Source organism: Taudactylus pleione, unplaced genomic scaffold (assembly GCF_031769625.1).
Source record: "Taudactylus pleione unplaced genomic scaffold, aTauple2 ptg000563l, whole genome shotgun sequence".
Classification (NCBI taxonomy): domain Eukaryota; kingdom Metazoa; phylum Chordata; class Amphibia; order Anura; family Myobatrachidae; genus Taudactylus; species Taudactylus pleione.
In genome coordinates, this window is record NW_028284965.1 from 1,712,401 (window position 1) to 1,729,234 (window position 16,834).

General features: G+C 45.1%; 1 pseudogene; it reads left to right on the top strand.

Moving 5' to 3' along the window:
• The first annotated feature begins 314 nt into the window (after positions 1-314).
• Positions 315-15,576, top strand: LOC148481780 (phospholipase A2 inhibitor and Ly6/PLAUR domain-containing protein-like; annotated as a pseudogene).
• The last annotated feature ends 1,258 nt before the right edge of the window (positions 15,577-16,834 follow it).

The window sequence follows — 16,834 nt, forward strand, 5'->3', positions numbered from 1 at the left end:
GAGAACATCACGCTGGGCCCAAAGAAACTCAAACCACCCAAATCCACTTCACATCCACCTCCTATCAGGATCACCCCCTGGTATCTCCTCCTGCTGTTGCCCAATGTCTCCCCCACTCCGACTCAACGATCCATTTCTCCCTTTCAAGAAGATTCTGTTTCCCTAAACGGTCCTGTCACTCGCAGATCAATACACCTTACAGTCTGCTTTCCTCTTTCAAAAATCGGATCTTACGTCAATGCTGAAGTCTAGTAAAGATCTCAAGTCTGATATTTCTGAGATCGGGTCCCTGTACAGACCACCTTCAAACTAAAATGGAAGAACTTGTAGCTTCACATAAAGATTTAATTTCAGCTCTTGATGATCTTCAAGAAGCGGTCTTGGCTATCAGAGACTATAGAGTAGACCCAGAACACTGCCAACCTAAAGGTCTGAATTTACTAACTTCCTATAGTGCTATACAGGATGTGCTGCCTGCATTGTGGATACTCACTTATCATCTAATATACTGCATAATATACGTAATATTGAACACTGTCTGGAATACCCGGCATTGCCTGGGTTGAATACTGAACCCTGAAGTACACCTGCAGCCATGGTTTGTTTACATTATCCTCGCCTATAACCCCATTCTATTGATCCTAAATAGGACCGCACTGTTTGCTAACATGCATGCAAACAGTGGCATAACTACCATAGGTGCAAGAGGTGCAGCTCTTATGGTGCCTGAGCTACCTCTGTGGCCCGCCGCTCTCCCTACTCTACACCCAGTCACACACACAAGGTGGTCCGGTCCAGTCAGGGCCACCGAGGGGGGCTTGGGTGGCAGCGATGTTGATTTTGTGCCAGCCTGCCAGCTGATTACAGCTGGTGCACAAGCAGGCAGACATGGAGAGACAGCACCGCCGGTAGGCAGCCGATCAGCAGTGGTAACTCCTGATTGGCTGCTGGTCCGCGAGCTCTGATTCAAATTGTGCCTGCACTGTCTGTCCATGTCTGCTGCTGCCTGCCGGTGCACCAGCTGTAATTAGCTGGTCGCCCGGCACCTAATCCACACCTGCTGGCTGCTGATGGCACACAGGGGTAGATGAGAGGCTTCTGGTGTGAGATGGGGAGTTGAGTTGCTGGGGGGGGCATAATTTGTAAGGGGTATTACTGTGTGGCATAATGTTATAGGGGGCATTACTCTGTGGCATAATGTGTAAGGAGCACTACTATTTTGTGGAATAACGTGTTATATGGGGCACTACTACTGTGCCATAGTCTGTAAAGGGCATTACTGTGTGCTATAATGTGTAAGGGGCATTACTGTGTTGTTTAAGGGGCATTGCTGTGTGGCATAATGTGTAACGGTCATTACTGTGTGGTTTAATGTGTAAGAGGTATTACTGTGTTGTGTAAAGGGCATTACTGTGTGGTATAATGTTTAAGGGGCATTACTGTGTGGCATAATGTATAAGAGTAACTACTACTGTGTGGCATAAACTAAATGGGCTCTGTGTGGCATAACATGAATGGTTTTCTGTGTGGGGGCAAATATATGAGGGGTTTTTTTACCTCTGGGGGAGCCCTTTTAAGATCTTGTTATGTGGCCAACAAAGTTCTTGTTCTAGTTACGCTCTTGCATGCAAACACAGAGGGCTGACTAATATATATGGTCACTTTAAAAAGAACTAACTCTGGTTTTAATATGAACTTGCATGAGTCATAAAGTTTGCCACTTGCTCAGACTGTGTGGATAAAATACTTTTGTAGCTTTCACACAGGTTTTTGGCAGACTGCCATTTTCCACTTAAGTCAGCCCCTGAACCTGTGTAATTTAAGAGTGTCCCCATTTTTAGGGATTGTGTGACAGTGTGTGGCCCTAACGAAGTTAAAACCTACAGTAGGCAAAAACCTAATCCTGGTCCAACTATACCACCATGCCAAATTTGGTGGAGCTAGATCCAAAACTCTGGCTCTGCATAAAGGAAAAACAGACAGACAGACGCAGGCACGCTTTCTTGCTTAATATATAGATATTGTAAGTACTGCACACAACTGATTCAACAGTGAGTGACTTGGAAGTTGAGGTTGTGCTTGCTAATAAAATCTGTTACATCCTGAAAAAAATTACATTGGGCCTAATTAAGAGATGGACGCCTCCGCATCCGCTCTAGCACCCGTTGCTAGAGTTGCAGGTGTGGTTTTGAGGCAGGTACTATTTACCCGGGCTTGCTGGAGGGGCCCAGCGGGGGCCCGGGTCTGACGCTGGCAGCATGTCCTGGGCTGCACTACAGTGGGAGACTGTTTGCTGCACCAGCAGCAGTCTCCTCTGCCTGTGGGGGGAGCTATCACACTGATCGCGCACCCCCTCCCCAGCGTGCAGCACCTCATAACATTTTTCCCCACTGAGGGGGAGTGGCCACGTATCCTGCTGTTGGAGCATGCCCCCTTCACCCATGCCCAGGCCGGCTCTCTGTGCCCCTGGGTGTGATAATATGTGATCGCCGTGGAAATTCTCCCCATTGCAAACATTGTAATGATACTGTAATGTAATGGATTCTATTAAAGAACTTTTCTCTAAAATTCCCTTGAGAACTTGAAGTCAGCATACCTTTACCCAGGGGTATTTTCTGGAAAAATAGGTTCAGTAACTGTGGGAGGAGCTAGTGGGGGTGGAGCTACAGAAAAACAATTATTTATAAATATATATGTAAAGTATTTAGAAAAGAAGGCACTCAAAAGAGCCTTTAAAATAAAAGTTATATTATGGAAAATACATTTTAGCCAAGGACAGTAACATCATAGTTAATGAGAGGTTCAGGATCTGAGGGCCCAATGCAGACCCATTCGCTAGGCTGCGTCTGCGTGTAGTCGGCTGATTTTTGCAATCTGCGCATGCGTAAGCACAGGGGCACCAAGACGGCAGGGGTGTGGGCTGCATATTATATATATATATATATATATATATATGTGGGCCCACACTGTTGGGGCCTCTTGAAACGTTTATTCAGGCCCCAGCAAATTTGGGGTACTTGAAAATGGGGGTCAGCATATTTTAAAGTTGCTAAAGTTACGTTTAAAAAAATGTGAAAAATCCACCTGCCGCAAGCCCCTGCAATGAAAAAAACACATTGGGGACCCCACCAGAGTCAAGTTCACTAGTTTTTAACTTTGTCCCCCAACATTTTTTTTTTTTGCCCACAAATTCAAAGTAATTTTTTGGGGTGTCCTTAAGTGTTTTTTTTTAACATTTTGACACAGTTTACCTTTGGGGGACTGTCTGAAGGCTGCAGGGGGGTTCCCGCAATGTTGAACCCCCAATTTCTGTCTACTATTCATAGGCGAAACTTTTTCGCCTATTACACTCCATTGACTTTCCGCCTAGGCGGAAAGTCTTTCAAATTGAATACGGTGATACTTTTCCGCCTGGCGAAATGACGTCATCGGCGAAAAGTTTCTGCAAATAACACGCAAAAACGGCTTTTCGCCTCAAATTGAATATGGGCCTGAGTCTGAATCTGTGTAAGGACTGAAGTGCCACAATACAGCGGCCACGGATTTTCCCACGCCAAGTTGTTGATCTTCATCTGCGATTTTCTGCGTGTTTAACACTAATTCCTTCTTACGCAGTTAATGTGCACAGGCCAGCGTGTCTATTACACTCTGAGTGGTGTTTAACTGCGTCTGCGATGCAAATAAGATGCAAAATTTAAAGAAGAAGACGACGGAATGCCGCACCTCTTTTAGCAGCTCAGTTGCGCCAGGCGACTCGCGCCGTGTGGCGCATTGGCACCAGATGTATGAGGGCACCTCTGTATGATGTGAGATTATTATACAGGTTATAACTAGAGATGTGCAAATCTGTAGCATTTGCAGATTATTCCAGTAAAATGTCACAACTGATTCCCATTTAAATATCTTTCCCCGCAAGGTGAAATCTAGCTTTAATGGGGGCGCCAAATGCCTGTATTTAGTTTTGATCACCCCCCAAAACTGAGAAATTTCTCTCATCAGCATAAAGAACATTCTGTATCACAGTAGGTCTGGCAGATGCTCCTGTGCAAATACATATCCAGAAATGAAAACAGGATTTTGGTTTAGGCTTCTAATCCCAAACACCTCTTAAATGCTGTCTAATGTTAAATGATGATAATTTGATAAATTGAACTAAAATGTAATTGATGGTGATGTTTGATTTATGTGACTACTGATATCACATTAAAATTAAAACATTAGCTATTACGTCACTACAGGACAGTTGGCAACAAACGACAGAGTTTTGCAGTTATTTATACAGAGATGTAATCGAATATTTAGATCCTCAGGGGGTCTATTCATCATCACATAATTTCTATAAAAGCAGGTGAAGAGGAACATGTTCACCTACTTTTGTAGAAATTAAGGGCCTGATTCAGACCCACTCGCGAGCGGCTGTCCGCTCGCAAGTGGGTCGATGTTATGGACTGAGCATGCGCACGACGGAGGGAGCTCCGTCGTGCGCATGCGCCAGACGCGACGAGCGAAGGAAAGTCCTTCGCTCGTTGTGTCCGATCAAAGGGGGCGTGCTGTCAATGTTGATTGACAGCACGCCCCCTTTGGTGGGCGTGCCGGGGGCGTGCCTCCCTGACGGGGGCGTTCCCACGGGAACGCCTCCCGTCAGAAGCCGGCCCACTGACATCACTAGTGATGTCAGTGGGAGTGATTTTGGCTCTGATAGAGCCAAAATCACTCCGGAGCTTGCGGTTGAAAACCTCAACCGCAGGCTCCGGCTCGCAATTTCGATGGTCGCGATGGTCTCGACCATCGCGGCCATCACAAAGCACGCTCGTATAGCCTGTGGGTGGTGACCCACAGCTATACGAGCGTCCGGGAGGACGCTCCATGAAAATGGAGCCCGGCCCTCATTCAGAGCGTGCGCTCTGCTCAGAGCGTACGGCTCTGAATGAGGGCCTAAGTTTTGGGGCCATTCATCATAAAGGTAATGCAGGAGATATCACAGATATCTCCTGCCGGAATGGGATTGAAAAGCCGACAGCGTCAGGCCGAGAGGATGAAATCCCGACAGCGTCAGGTAAGTTACCTAACCCTCCCCTCTCCCCCCCTAACCCTCCCTTAGGGGTGCCTAACCCTAAACTCCCGGGGTAGTGCCTAACCCTAAATCCCCCCTGGGGGTGCCTAAACCTAACCCCCCTCCCCGCATCCTAAACCTAACCCTCCCGGGGAGGTGCCTAATCCTAACCTCCTCCCGGTGGTGCCTAACCCTGACCCTCCCCCTTAGGGGTGCCTAACCCTAATCTCCCCCCCAAAACCTAACGCTAACCCTGCTAGAGCCCCTAATCCTAACCCCCCCTGCGTGGCTATAGCATTGTATAGTTTATATTAAACTGCCATCATGTCTGCATTTGCAGTGCCACTGTGTTTCCTAGATTTTGTTATATTTCATTTTAAACTGCCGTGTGTTTGTGCCGCTGCTCTGTCTGTTAGGTTATCCAGTCAGCTCGCTGAAGCTTTTGGCTAATATGGATAAAAACAATAGAGTGAGATATGAGGTGGTCAAAATTTACTGTAAATTACTGTAAATTAATGTTATTGAGGTTAGTAATACTGTATGAACAAAAACAGGCCCAATTACATAATTTTAGCTTTTTGTTATAACTTTTTAAATAAATCCAGATCCAAAACCAAAACAATTAAGGGTGGCTTTGGCAAAACCAAAATGTGGGGGTCCACACACATCTCTAGTGTGAATGCAGTAGCATTAGTCAATGAACGGCTTTAAATGCTCCTCCAATGCTCGGATCAGGAGGCCAGATCTGATGTGCTCCACATGCTACCTCGTTCCCGAGGAAACCCTCACAAACACGTGGAGAGCATACAAACTCCACACAGATGGTCAGAAATTTAACTCTGTGACTGTGAAGCCGTAATACTGACCACTATGCCAACCGGACTGCCAATATTTTGACTCCCCATTTAATGTGCTCTTTATTTACAGGTGGACTGGATGGAAAACAAATGATCTTTAGAGAATGTTGGAAACGCAGTATGTGTGATAACGAGAGCGTCAGTGGCAAAACCAAGACCAGCATCAGCTGCTGTTTCACTGACGGATGTACCCTTCCCCACCCTGTCTGTAAGTGTCTGTTTTTATTGCATTCAGTTAGGAACTCAGCTGTGGTACATAGTGCGGGGACATTGATACCTAGCAGCCCGGGGATAAACACACAGGGGGCTGATCCTAAATCGGAGTCAAACATGTCTGTGTCTGCGTCTATTGGTGATCACCCATCTGTGACTACATGCAAATGCAGCTAAAAGCCTTTCCCTGGCATAGGAACTTTTAAGGACTGAGAAGTCCACTGTCAAAATACCAATTGATGCATCTTGGGTGGCACCATCATCAACACTTACACTAGCCCTATGGCAAGTGCAGATTCTCAAACTGTGAATGGGCCCCCGATGTGAGCAGTTGTGTGAGTAATCGCTTTCACCAACATGCCCGCAACACTTTCATAACATGCCAATTAGATGGACAATCTCCGTGCAGGCAATAAGACACCTCCCTATCACTGCCAAGGAATGCCCACTACATTTTCAACACATCTCTGAGACCGCGCATTTCCCTTGGGCCTCAATCACAGCTCAGACTCTGTCGTTCCATTGTGGCCGACATTGGCAGTGGCCCTAACTCGGAATCAGGCCCATAGCAACATGTAGTTACAGACCTATGTCCTTAGTACCATTACAAGAAAGTGAGAAGCTTAGTTATAATTAGAGATGTATGGTTCGGTTCTCCAGAAATTCGAAACCACCCGAATTGCCGTGAATCCAGGTAAATCCGGGTTGCGGTTCTGATCTTTTTAAATCCGAATTTCGGGTTTTGGATTGCATAAATGACATGATTTTAGCTGTTTTTAAAACTTTTTATCTATTGTTTTTTTTTAAAATCCAGAACAAAAACACTTGAGTGTGGTTTTGCAAAACCAAATCCAGATCCAAAACCTTGAGGGAGATACAGATCCAAAACCAAAACATGGGGGTCGACGCACATCCCTAGTTATTATTAGGGTTGCACGCCGACCCCTGTCGTTTGGATCTGTATCTCCTTGTGTTTTGGATCTGGATTTGGTTTTGCCAAAACCGTCCCTTGCATGTTTTGGGTTTGGAGCTGTATTTTTTCTAAAAAAAATGATAAAAACAGCTAAAATCACATAATGTGGGCTTGTTTTTGTTCCTACAGTATTATTAACCTCAAAAATATTTATTTCCAGTCATTTCCAGTCAATTTTGACCACCTCACAGCTCACAATATTGATTGTTTCATCTAGTTTAGGCCAAAATGTTGCATCCAGCTGGCTGGCTGACTAAGCTAAGCGACAGCAGTGGGCAGCACTAACATGTGGCAGTTCAGTTTCCAACATGGCACAGAGTGGCATTGCAGTGGTAGACAGGATGGCAGTTTAATAAACTATATGACCCCTAGGAATTTTAAAACCAAGAATGTTTTCCTTAACTAGGTCCATAGGCAAACACAGGGGGGGGTTCCATCTGCCTGGAAACCCCCCTACCCAGCCCACACCATGACCGCAATAGAAATAGTAATATAATAATAGAATTTTACTAGTGCTGTATGTTCTTCTCAGTATCACAAAGATCTGTGGATCTTTTAACATGTATCAGCCAGTAATAAATAACCTGTGCACCAACTAGGAGATCTGGAAAACATTCACTGTTAAGGATGTGCCGCTATAGAGCCCAATATGTACATATATGTTCAGGGGAGTGCTAGGTTCCTCTGCTGCTCCCCCAAACTCCTGGACTTGCTCTAATACTCTGGAATGGTGCCTACATCTAAAATAAAACCATTCAGCTCAGGCAGGATGGCCCTACTGTCGAATTTAAATGGTTGCAGTGATTGCTGGTCCTGTATATGCTGGAATTATGACACACAATATACTTTGTATGATGCTTATTAAAGCTGGTTAAATGCTAATTCTACCATCTTTATGAGCTGGCCACACTCACTCTAAAATCAGGCATTTGGAAACCCCCCCTCTAGAAATCCTGCGTTTGCCACTGAGGTCAGAGGCCAGACGGAGTTGGAATATTTATGGACTGAAGACTGGGAAAGGACGGAAGAATTGATTTGTTTTTATTTATTTATTTTAAAGTTTTGATTCTTAAAAAAAATTATGAGGGAAGATCAATCTAGGAACAATTTCTTCAGTTCCTAAAATACATCTTTGATCTGGAGGAGATTTTTTTTTATACAACTAATAGAATTGAGGTGGCCTTGCTTGTGGAGGTGCTGCTAGAACATACTGTAACTAGAGATGTGCGCCGACCCTTGTGTTTTGGTTTTGGATCTGGATCTCCCCTGGTTTTGGATCTGAATCTGGTTTTGGATTTTTTTTCCTTGGTGTTTTGTTTTTCGGTTTTGGTTTTGGACCTGAATTTTTTCTTAAAATATCATAAAAACAGCTAAAATCACATAAAATGGGTCTGTTTTGTTCCTACATTATTATTAATCTCAATAACATTTATTTCCAGTAATTTCCAATCAATTTTGACCACCTCACAATATTATTTTTTTCATCTAGTTAAGGCCAAAAGGTTGCATCCAGCTTGCTGGCTGACTAAGCTAAGTGACACAGTGGGCGGCACTAACATGTGACAGTTCAGCTTTAAATTTCCATCACAGATACAGTGTGTTATACAGTGTGGGTTGGATACACCAATAGTGCAGTTACTGTGACAGCAGTGTCGGCAGAGCGGGGTTGCTGACGGTGTCCTCAGTACATGGAATGGCAGTGCTGCGGTGCTGGCAGTGTCCTCAGTGCAGGGTATCGGTGGTGTCTTCAGTGCAGGTTTGCTGTCTGTGTCAGCAGTACAGGGGTTGCTGATGGTGTCCTCAGTAAACTAAACCTTCCCAAAAAAACACTGGTGATGCAGATGAGTCAACACAACCAAGTTTTTTTGTCTTGTGCCCAGGCATGACAATGGGCTTTTCCTTATCATGGGCAACAACTGTTTCATCCACTGGTGCGTAATGTACACAAACAATATCCTCATCAACAACATCCTCATCATCAACATCCTCATTAGCATCAGCTACACAAATATCCTGCTCATCCTGGTGCACACACAGAAGCATCCTCAATTTCTATGTCAGCATGTTCACCTGTGCTTACATCATCATAAGAGGAAGAACTACCAGTCATAAATAGAGGCCAAGGCCTTAGCCTTTCCTTGCCACTTCATGTTGTGAAACTGGCATATTGCCAATTTTATGTCTTTCTGCAGCTAACTTTCCCTTTGATGTTTTCTTCTTTATCATGGTAAAAAATTGGTTCTTCATTTTAGATACCCTGACCTAAGCCCTGTATGCCCTTGGGCATTGGCTTTAGTAGATGATGTAGATGGCCTAGTATCATCATGACTGGTGGCACTGGCAGCAGCTCCAGCACTAGTATGTGGTTCCTGCTTTCCTCTCAAGTCTCAACTGATTGTTCTCCAATATCAACAAACACGGATGAAGTGGGGTACAGCACACACGTCAATTTGTGCCAATTTTAAATATAACATTGCAGTATCAATGACCTACAGTGTCACAAGATTATTTATGAATAAGAATAACACACTGTGCTAACACTTAGTGTCACAAGATTAATTATTTATGAAGAATAACACACTGCGCTAACACTTAGTGTCACAAGATTAATTATCTATGAATAACAATAACACACTGCGCAACCACTTAGTGTGATAAGATTAATTATTTATTAATAAGAATAACACACTGCGGTACCACTTACAAGATGTCATTATGTTTAAAATATAACGCATGTTATTTAGCACTTTGTTGTGGTCTTGTTGTCGGCGTGTAGAGCAATCATTTACTCACAATTGAGGAAAGAAGTGAAAAGTTGAATATTAGACTGTGTTACCACTTACAGTGTCACAAGATTAATTATTTGTGAATAAGAATAACACACTGCGCTATGACTTATAGTGTCACAGTACGTGGATGATAATCTGTGGTCTGGCTGGCAGTGTCACCAAACAATAATAGAGAAGCTAAGTTTCTAACGCACACACACAAAAAAAAATCTTTTTTGTTTTTGTGGATTTATATTGATATTATTAATTTTATTTCACTATTATTTTTTCACACTGGGGAAGAGCACCCCTGAATGAGGCAGCAGCCCCTTGATGAACAACACACACAACACCCCTTCTTTATGGACAACAAAGCACCCCTGCCGAGTGCAGACAGACCACCTGCAGAGTCACAAATACGTGGACGATAAACTGCGGTCTGGCCGGCAGTGTCACCAAACAATATTGGTGCAGCTAAGTTGCTAATGCACAAAAAAAGCACTTTTATTTTCTTTTACACAGGGGAAGAGCACCCCTGATTGACAGAGCACCCCCCCCTGGACAACCCAGCACCCCTTTATGGACTGCAGCCCTATCCCCTTAATGGACAGGTCAACAACAGATGCCCTTATGTATAATAACACAGCAGCAGCCCCTTGAATGACAGGACATGTGACACAGCAGCTGCAGCACCCAGAAAAATCAGAAACTGGTGCTAAAAATATAGCAACAGAAAGTCCAGCATCAGTTAGCTCCCTTCCCTCAGCTAGATCCCAGCACCTGCAATCTCCACTGCCAACACCTTCATCATCAATATCCTCACTAATGATCAGAGGTAGTTCTGCATCCAGGATAACTCTAGGTGACTCCTCCCTTATCCAGTATTCCTCAGAAGAATCCTTGAGTGCTAGGTCTCCTGCTGCTGCTGAGGGTGGATCTTCATTCCAGAAAGGGACCAAGAATACTACTACTAGTAGTAATTGAAAAAAAACAATTGACTATTAAACAATCCTTTGATAGAGGAAGCAAGTATAAAAGCTGTAACCCAGTTGCACAGAGGGATCACTGATGCCCAGGGGTGTAGCGTGGGCGGAGCTCATGCTCTGGGCACCTGCTCCAACCAGGGGCACCATTCGGGTTGAATTTATTTATTTATTTTCCCTCACAGCCACTACTGACCATCATTGAGTTCCTCCTGGCTCTATCTCTCCTCATTCTTGTCTGTTACGCATTCCCCCCTGGCTCTGTCCCTCCTCCTTCTGGTCCACTCCACTTTCCTCCTGGCTCTGTCCCTCCTCTTTCTGGTAGAAGGCAACAGCTGGACTGGGAGAGGAGAATAGAATTGACATAATCGATGTCCATACTGTGTGGCTGGTGGGAGGCAGCGGGACCCAAAGAGATGTATGCATGGTGTTTGTAGTGATCCCTTGGCAGTGGGTGTATGGAGGTTCATGGTGTAGTGCATGCACATGGACTGGGCTGAGTGTGCCCAGTAAAGGAGGGGTTCCTGTCCAGTGGGCATACTACAGTGGAGGGAAGCGTAGGCTGCAGCACATACATGGGGGATAAGGTGTAAGTGTGCCTGGCACACATGCACAGTGTAGGGCGAGTGTGCCCAGTAGTGGGGGGTGATGGTAAGTGTGCCCACTAGGAGTGAGAAATAAGTGTGAACAGTAGGGTTGGGATGTAAATGTGCCCAGTAGGGGGGTTAAGTGTCCTTAGTAAAGGGTGGTTAAGTGTGTGTTGAGGTACGAGGTGTGAAAGTACTTGCTCCGAGCTCATGGATCTATGCTACACCTCTGCAGATGCCATGACGGCTGTGTTAGTATTAGATGGTGAAATAATTGAAAATTAAAATGATAGTGTGGAGGAAGTGCAAAAGGAGGATGAGGGGGAAATCTGATGCTAATGTGGATGTTGATGATAAGGATGTGGTTTGCGTAAATCAGCCACCAGTGGCAGCAGTTCTTGCTCATGATAAAAAGAAAGCCAGAAAAGCAATGTCTTGGGTGTGGAATTATTTTAACCCAAATCCTGACAACAGTTGTGAAGGCATCTGTTCCATTTGTGAAGCCAAAGTTAGTAGAGGTAGGGATGTTAACCATCTAGGCACCTGCTCCCTGTTTCATCATTTGCAGCGAGTTCATACAATTTGTTTAACAAAATTATAATAATTTTTAAATTAATAACAAACAGTCCAGTATCAGCTAACAGCAGTTTGGACCAGCACATGCAATCTCCACCACCAACACCCTCATCATTAACCTCCTCCTTAATAATTGAAGGTAGTTCTACCAAAAAATGTTTTGCGTCGGCCCAAACAAACCAAGGCGTTCAGCCACAAAAGTGTCAGTCCTAGTGGATAAAGTGCTTGGTTTGTTAAACTGTGTGTGTCCTTTTTAATATCCCACATAAGAGTGGGTGGGAGGGACAATTCCATCTTGCACCTCTTTCCTTTACATTTGGCACAATTTGGGGCATTGCTGACTAACATTATTATAGTTTATTACACTGCCATCCTGTCTGCCGCTGCTGTGTGGCAATGTTTCATAGATGTCCTATATTTTTTTAAACTGCCGTGCGTTGGTGCCGCTGCTCTGTCGCTTACTTTAGCCAGCCAGCTCACTGCAGCCTTTGGCCTATATTGGTGAAAAATAGTGATAAAAATATTGTGAGGTGGTTAAAAATGTCTGGAAATGATTGTTATTAAGGTTTATAATGCTGTAGGAACAAAAACAGGCCAAAATTATGTGGTTTTAGCTGTTTTTATAATTAAAAAAAATAAAATACAGATCCCAAACCAAAACCAAAACATGCAAGGGTGGTTTTGCAAAACCTAATCCAGATCCAAAACCTTGAAGGAGATACAGATACAAAACCAAAACACAGAGGTCGGCGCACATCCCTAGTCACAATACGTGTTGAATATTACACTGCACTACCACTTACAGTGTCACAATACTGTTTTATGAATACTCTGCACTTAATTACAAGTCTGTTTAAGTACATTCTTCCCCTGACTGCTGCCTAAAATAGTATTTATGGGGTCGGCCACAAGAGCAAAAGGACAACATTCCCTGCACATATTAGCATACTGGCAGTCAAAGAGTTAACTTGTTATTAGGACTTTAGACAAAACTAGAGACAGAAATCAGCACATTGTTTTATATGGAGCAGTGTACCTTGCCAAAACATTGCCATATTAAATGATGGTAATTACATGGTGTAAGGCCCGCACCAATAAAAGACATGTTATTTAAAAATAAAAAATAAACTTTCCCAATTTGATATTTGTTACACGAATAAATTTAAAAAAAATGTTCTCTGTTTTATGTTTCCTTCTGTTGTCTCTTAATTAAGTTCCACCGGATAACTATGATATAAATGGTGTCACCTGCAAGTCCTGCTTTGAATTTATCGATAGACCATATCAATCTGACATATTTACAGAATGCTATGGAAACGAGACAAAGTGCATTTCTCACGTTACAAAGTACAGATCAAAGGTAACTAATTACTGCTAGAAAATCTCTGGGGTGTAGTAGGTATTACCGCCGGCTGCATGGCCAAAGGTTCAATTCCCGACAGCGGCAGCCCGGCAGAGGTGAAGATCCCGATCGCTAAAAAGGTAAGTATGACTAATCCTATTTTCCCCCCTAACCCTCCCTTAGGGGTGCCTAACCCTAACTTCCCCCCCAAGTGCCTAACCCTAACACCCCCTAAGTGCCTAAACCTAACCCCCCCTTCCCCGCAGCCTAAACCTAAGTCTCCTGGGGGGGTGCCTAAACCTAACCTCCCCCCAGGGATGCCTAACCCTAACCCCCCTTCCCCTAGCCTAACAATAACACTCTCAGGGGGGTGCCTAATCCTAAATCCCCCCGGGAGCCCTAAAACCTAACCCTCCCCCCCCCCCCCCGCAGCTGTCCGTGCCCTGTGCCCGGCTTACCTTCGTTCAGTATGCCGGGCATCAGCCTCCCGGCGTAGGTCTAATGACAGGCGTCGAGTTTTCGATGCCTGTCATTAGTACCTTGCCGGGATTAGAGAGTCGGGAAGCCGGCGGTCGGCATTTAGAGCGTCAGCTTCCTGACTACATCCCAATCTCTGTAGTGTTTGCTGTTGTGTACAGACGTGTCCTCACGCACCTGAGCTGTAGGCGTGCCTCATTGCCCCTCTTGTTGTGCCAGTGACCATGCAGCATATCAAGAATCCTTTTTTAAAAACTTGTGTCTTATTCCCACCACTAAAAACTATAAGAAGCAACAAAACTACATTTCTAGGGGCTTGTGGCACTTGGACATTTGTGTGAGACTTATACCCCTATTACATGGCAATGCCGGGTCGCACCCGATAATTTGTTCACGCGTCCATCCCAGGTGCGACCCAGCTGAGACCCCTTTCAGACTGGCGGCCCGACCCAGCTTATTGCCAGGTAGATAATGTCAACGCCATCACGCGTTGAGCGCCGGCTCTTCCTATGCTGTGAACGTGCCCCAGGTCGCATTGACACTTTATCACCGGCCGGATTGAACTGGTGTTCAACCCTGCTCGTTACCAGGGTTGAAATGCCGACTTATTTCAACCTGGCCCTTCCACACTGGACAGTAACCCGGGTTGCTGCGTGTTCACGTGCAATAACCATGGTTATTGCTTGTAGTGTGAAAGGAGTATAAGGGGTCTATGTACTATGTGTTTGAAAATGACAGGAGCTGGTTTGTTGGTACTTTATCTCCATCCACTTTATCTCTCTCCAATGCTTAGTACATAGACCCCTTAGTTACATACCTGGGTGAAATAGGCCCCTTAGTCACAAATCTACGAGCAGGCGTAGCTATTCCTCCCACTACATTACGTTATGCTGAATCTGTGACTTTGTACATAAGTTGTACAAATTCCTTCGTGACAAAAGTCTAAACCTGGAGTCTCCGGTTCACTGCTTTGTGTGTGGCTATGACGCAACTAAAACGTAATATTTAGTGATCGCAGCCGCTTGTATCGACATGCCTGCGACACTGGAATAACACGCCCACTTAATGGTCCATTTTTGCTCGCACTACTAGTCACAGGAAAACCAAACACTTTACAGTCTGCCCTGAACACACCTTTGTTTGGGTAGTTGCAAATAATCACCGCGCTACGTGAACGTCGGCAATGCGTGCTGTGTTTAGCCACGATTCCAATAACATTGTAACGGTGCTAAGTCAGTTGGTAGACTGCATGCTATAGAATTGCATATCATCTGGATGAGACTGCACACATGTCTGGTCAGATTGTAGACTGCACCCTATAGAAGCATCTCAACTACTCACTATAACGGCACCTCATCTTGTGTCAACTTTTATTTTTAGGTGAGGTCCGGTACCTGTTTTTCCTAGAAAATAGCACAGGGTAAAACAACAAATAAACACATAAATACACCCCGACCAGTACCAGCAGGACGCCTCGCACTCACTGCCACGCGCTAATGTACACCTTGTATTTCAGAGTAGCAAACGTTAGTCATTTTATACGTGTTATATTACTTTCTGCAGGATCACCAATTTCACTGTGAACAGCTATACGTGGCTGCGCCATAAGAGACTTGTGTGACGTCCCTCCAACATCGGAGATGACACAGTTATAATATATTCCACATGTACGGATGGAAGTTCTGGTCTCCGCTGTCATTGGTTTTTGCTTCTTATTTCAGTCAGTCTCCTTTTAAAGTTCATTTGATCAAGTCAACAGGCCGGTCAATTGCTACATCTATAAAGAAGTGTTAGATGGAACATATCACATACAGGGCGGGATGCATCAAGGAGAAAACTGCGGTCAATTGTCATACGCACCAAGCCCCGGAGTGCGATCAGAAAGATGGCGTTAACCATAGAAGCCTATGGGCTTCTCTCCGCAGAGTGCTGATTGAGGGAACCAATCAGATCCTTCCCAGTACTCCCCCACGGTGCATGCGTCCTTCTGTGCATGCAAAGAAGGATGCCGGAGGGGCTTCTGGGTCATAGACCTGGAATTCCCTCCATGGCAAAGGGGCGTTCTTACCAACAGAGCGGTCCTTTGCTGGGATCGTCATGCATACCGGCGTTACCAACGCCGGCATGCATGCGATGACCGGCGGAATGCATCGCGAGTTCAATGTGTCATGTATCCCGCCCACAGCATCCTAGTTACAACAATGGAACTGCAACTGGAGATATAACTATATCAGCTGCCATCATGCAGTAAAGTCAGTAACAATGTCAGTAAATAACAGTGTAGTACGTTACACCACCGGCAGGTACAGTAGTGATCGGCAACAAAAAAAAAACATCCATAAAAAAAAAAATTACCTGAGATCTCAATTACCGCGTGCACTTGTTGTGTGGCACCAAATACTTTTTTTTTGCGCACCAGCCTCTAGCGGGTCTTCCCTGCACGCATTTAATAACAGTTATTTAAATAGCTCCAACATATTATATACTGTAGCATTACATATTATATAGCTGTACTTAAACATTAAGATCAGTCCCTGTCCCGGCTGATGTTACATTCAATGGGCCTAATTCAGAGAAGTACGTACATTCGACGATTGCAGATCTGCGCAGGTCAGGCTTGCCTACCCTCCCGATATTGCTGGGAGCCTCCCAAAAATCGGGTGCAGCTCCCGCCCCCCCGGAAAGGCAGGCAAACATCCCAGCAGCCGCAATCCCCCCGACCCCCCCGCGCACGATTAGTAGTTAAACCCCCACGGCGTAGGGGGCCCCACCCCCTGCTCCACAATGCCTGTGTTATCGGCGGAGCCAAAATGACGTGATTGTGTGGCCCCGCCCCCGCCATGCCCATAAATGCTCATGACCCACCTGGTCACTCCCCCTTGTCACAGCCACGCCCCCCCATCCTGCCGATCTGGCTGCTCCATCCCGGAAGGAGCAGCCAGAAAGTCGGCAAGTATGACGCAGGTGCCGCATTGCTCAGGTGCCGATCAGTTTCTGCAGCTTCG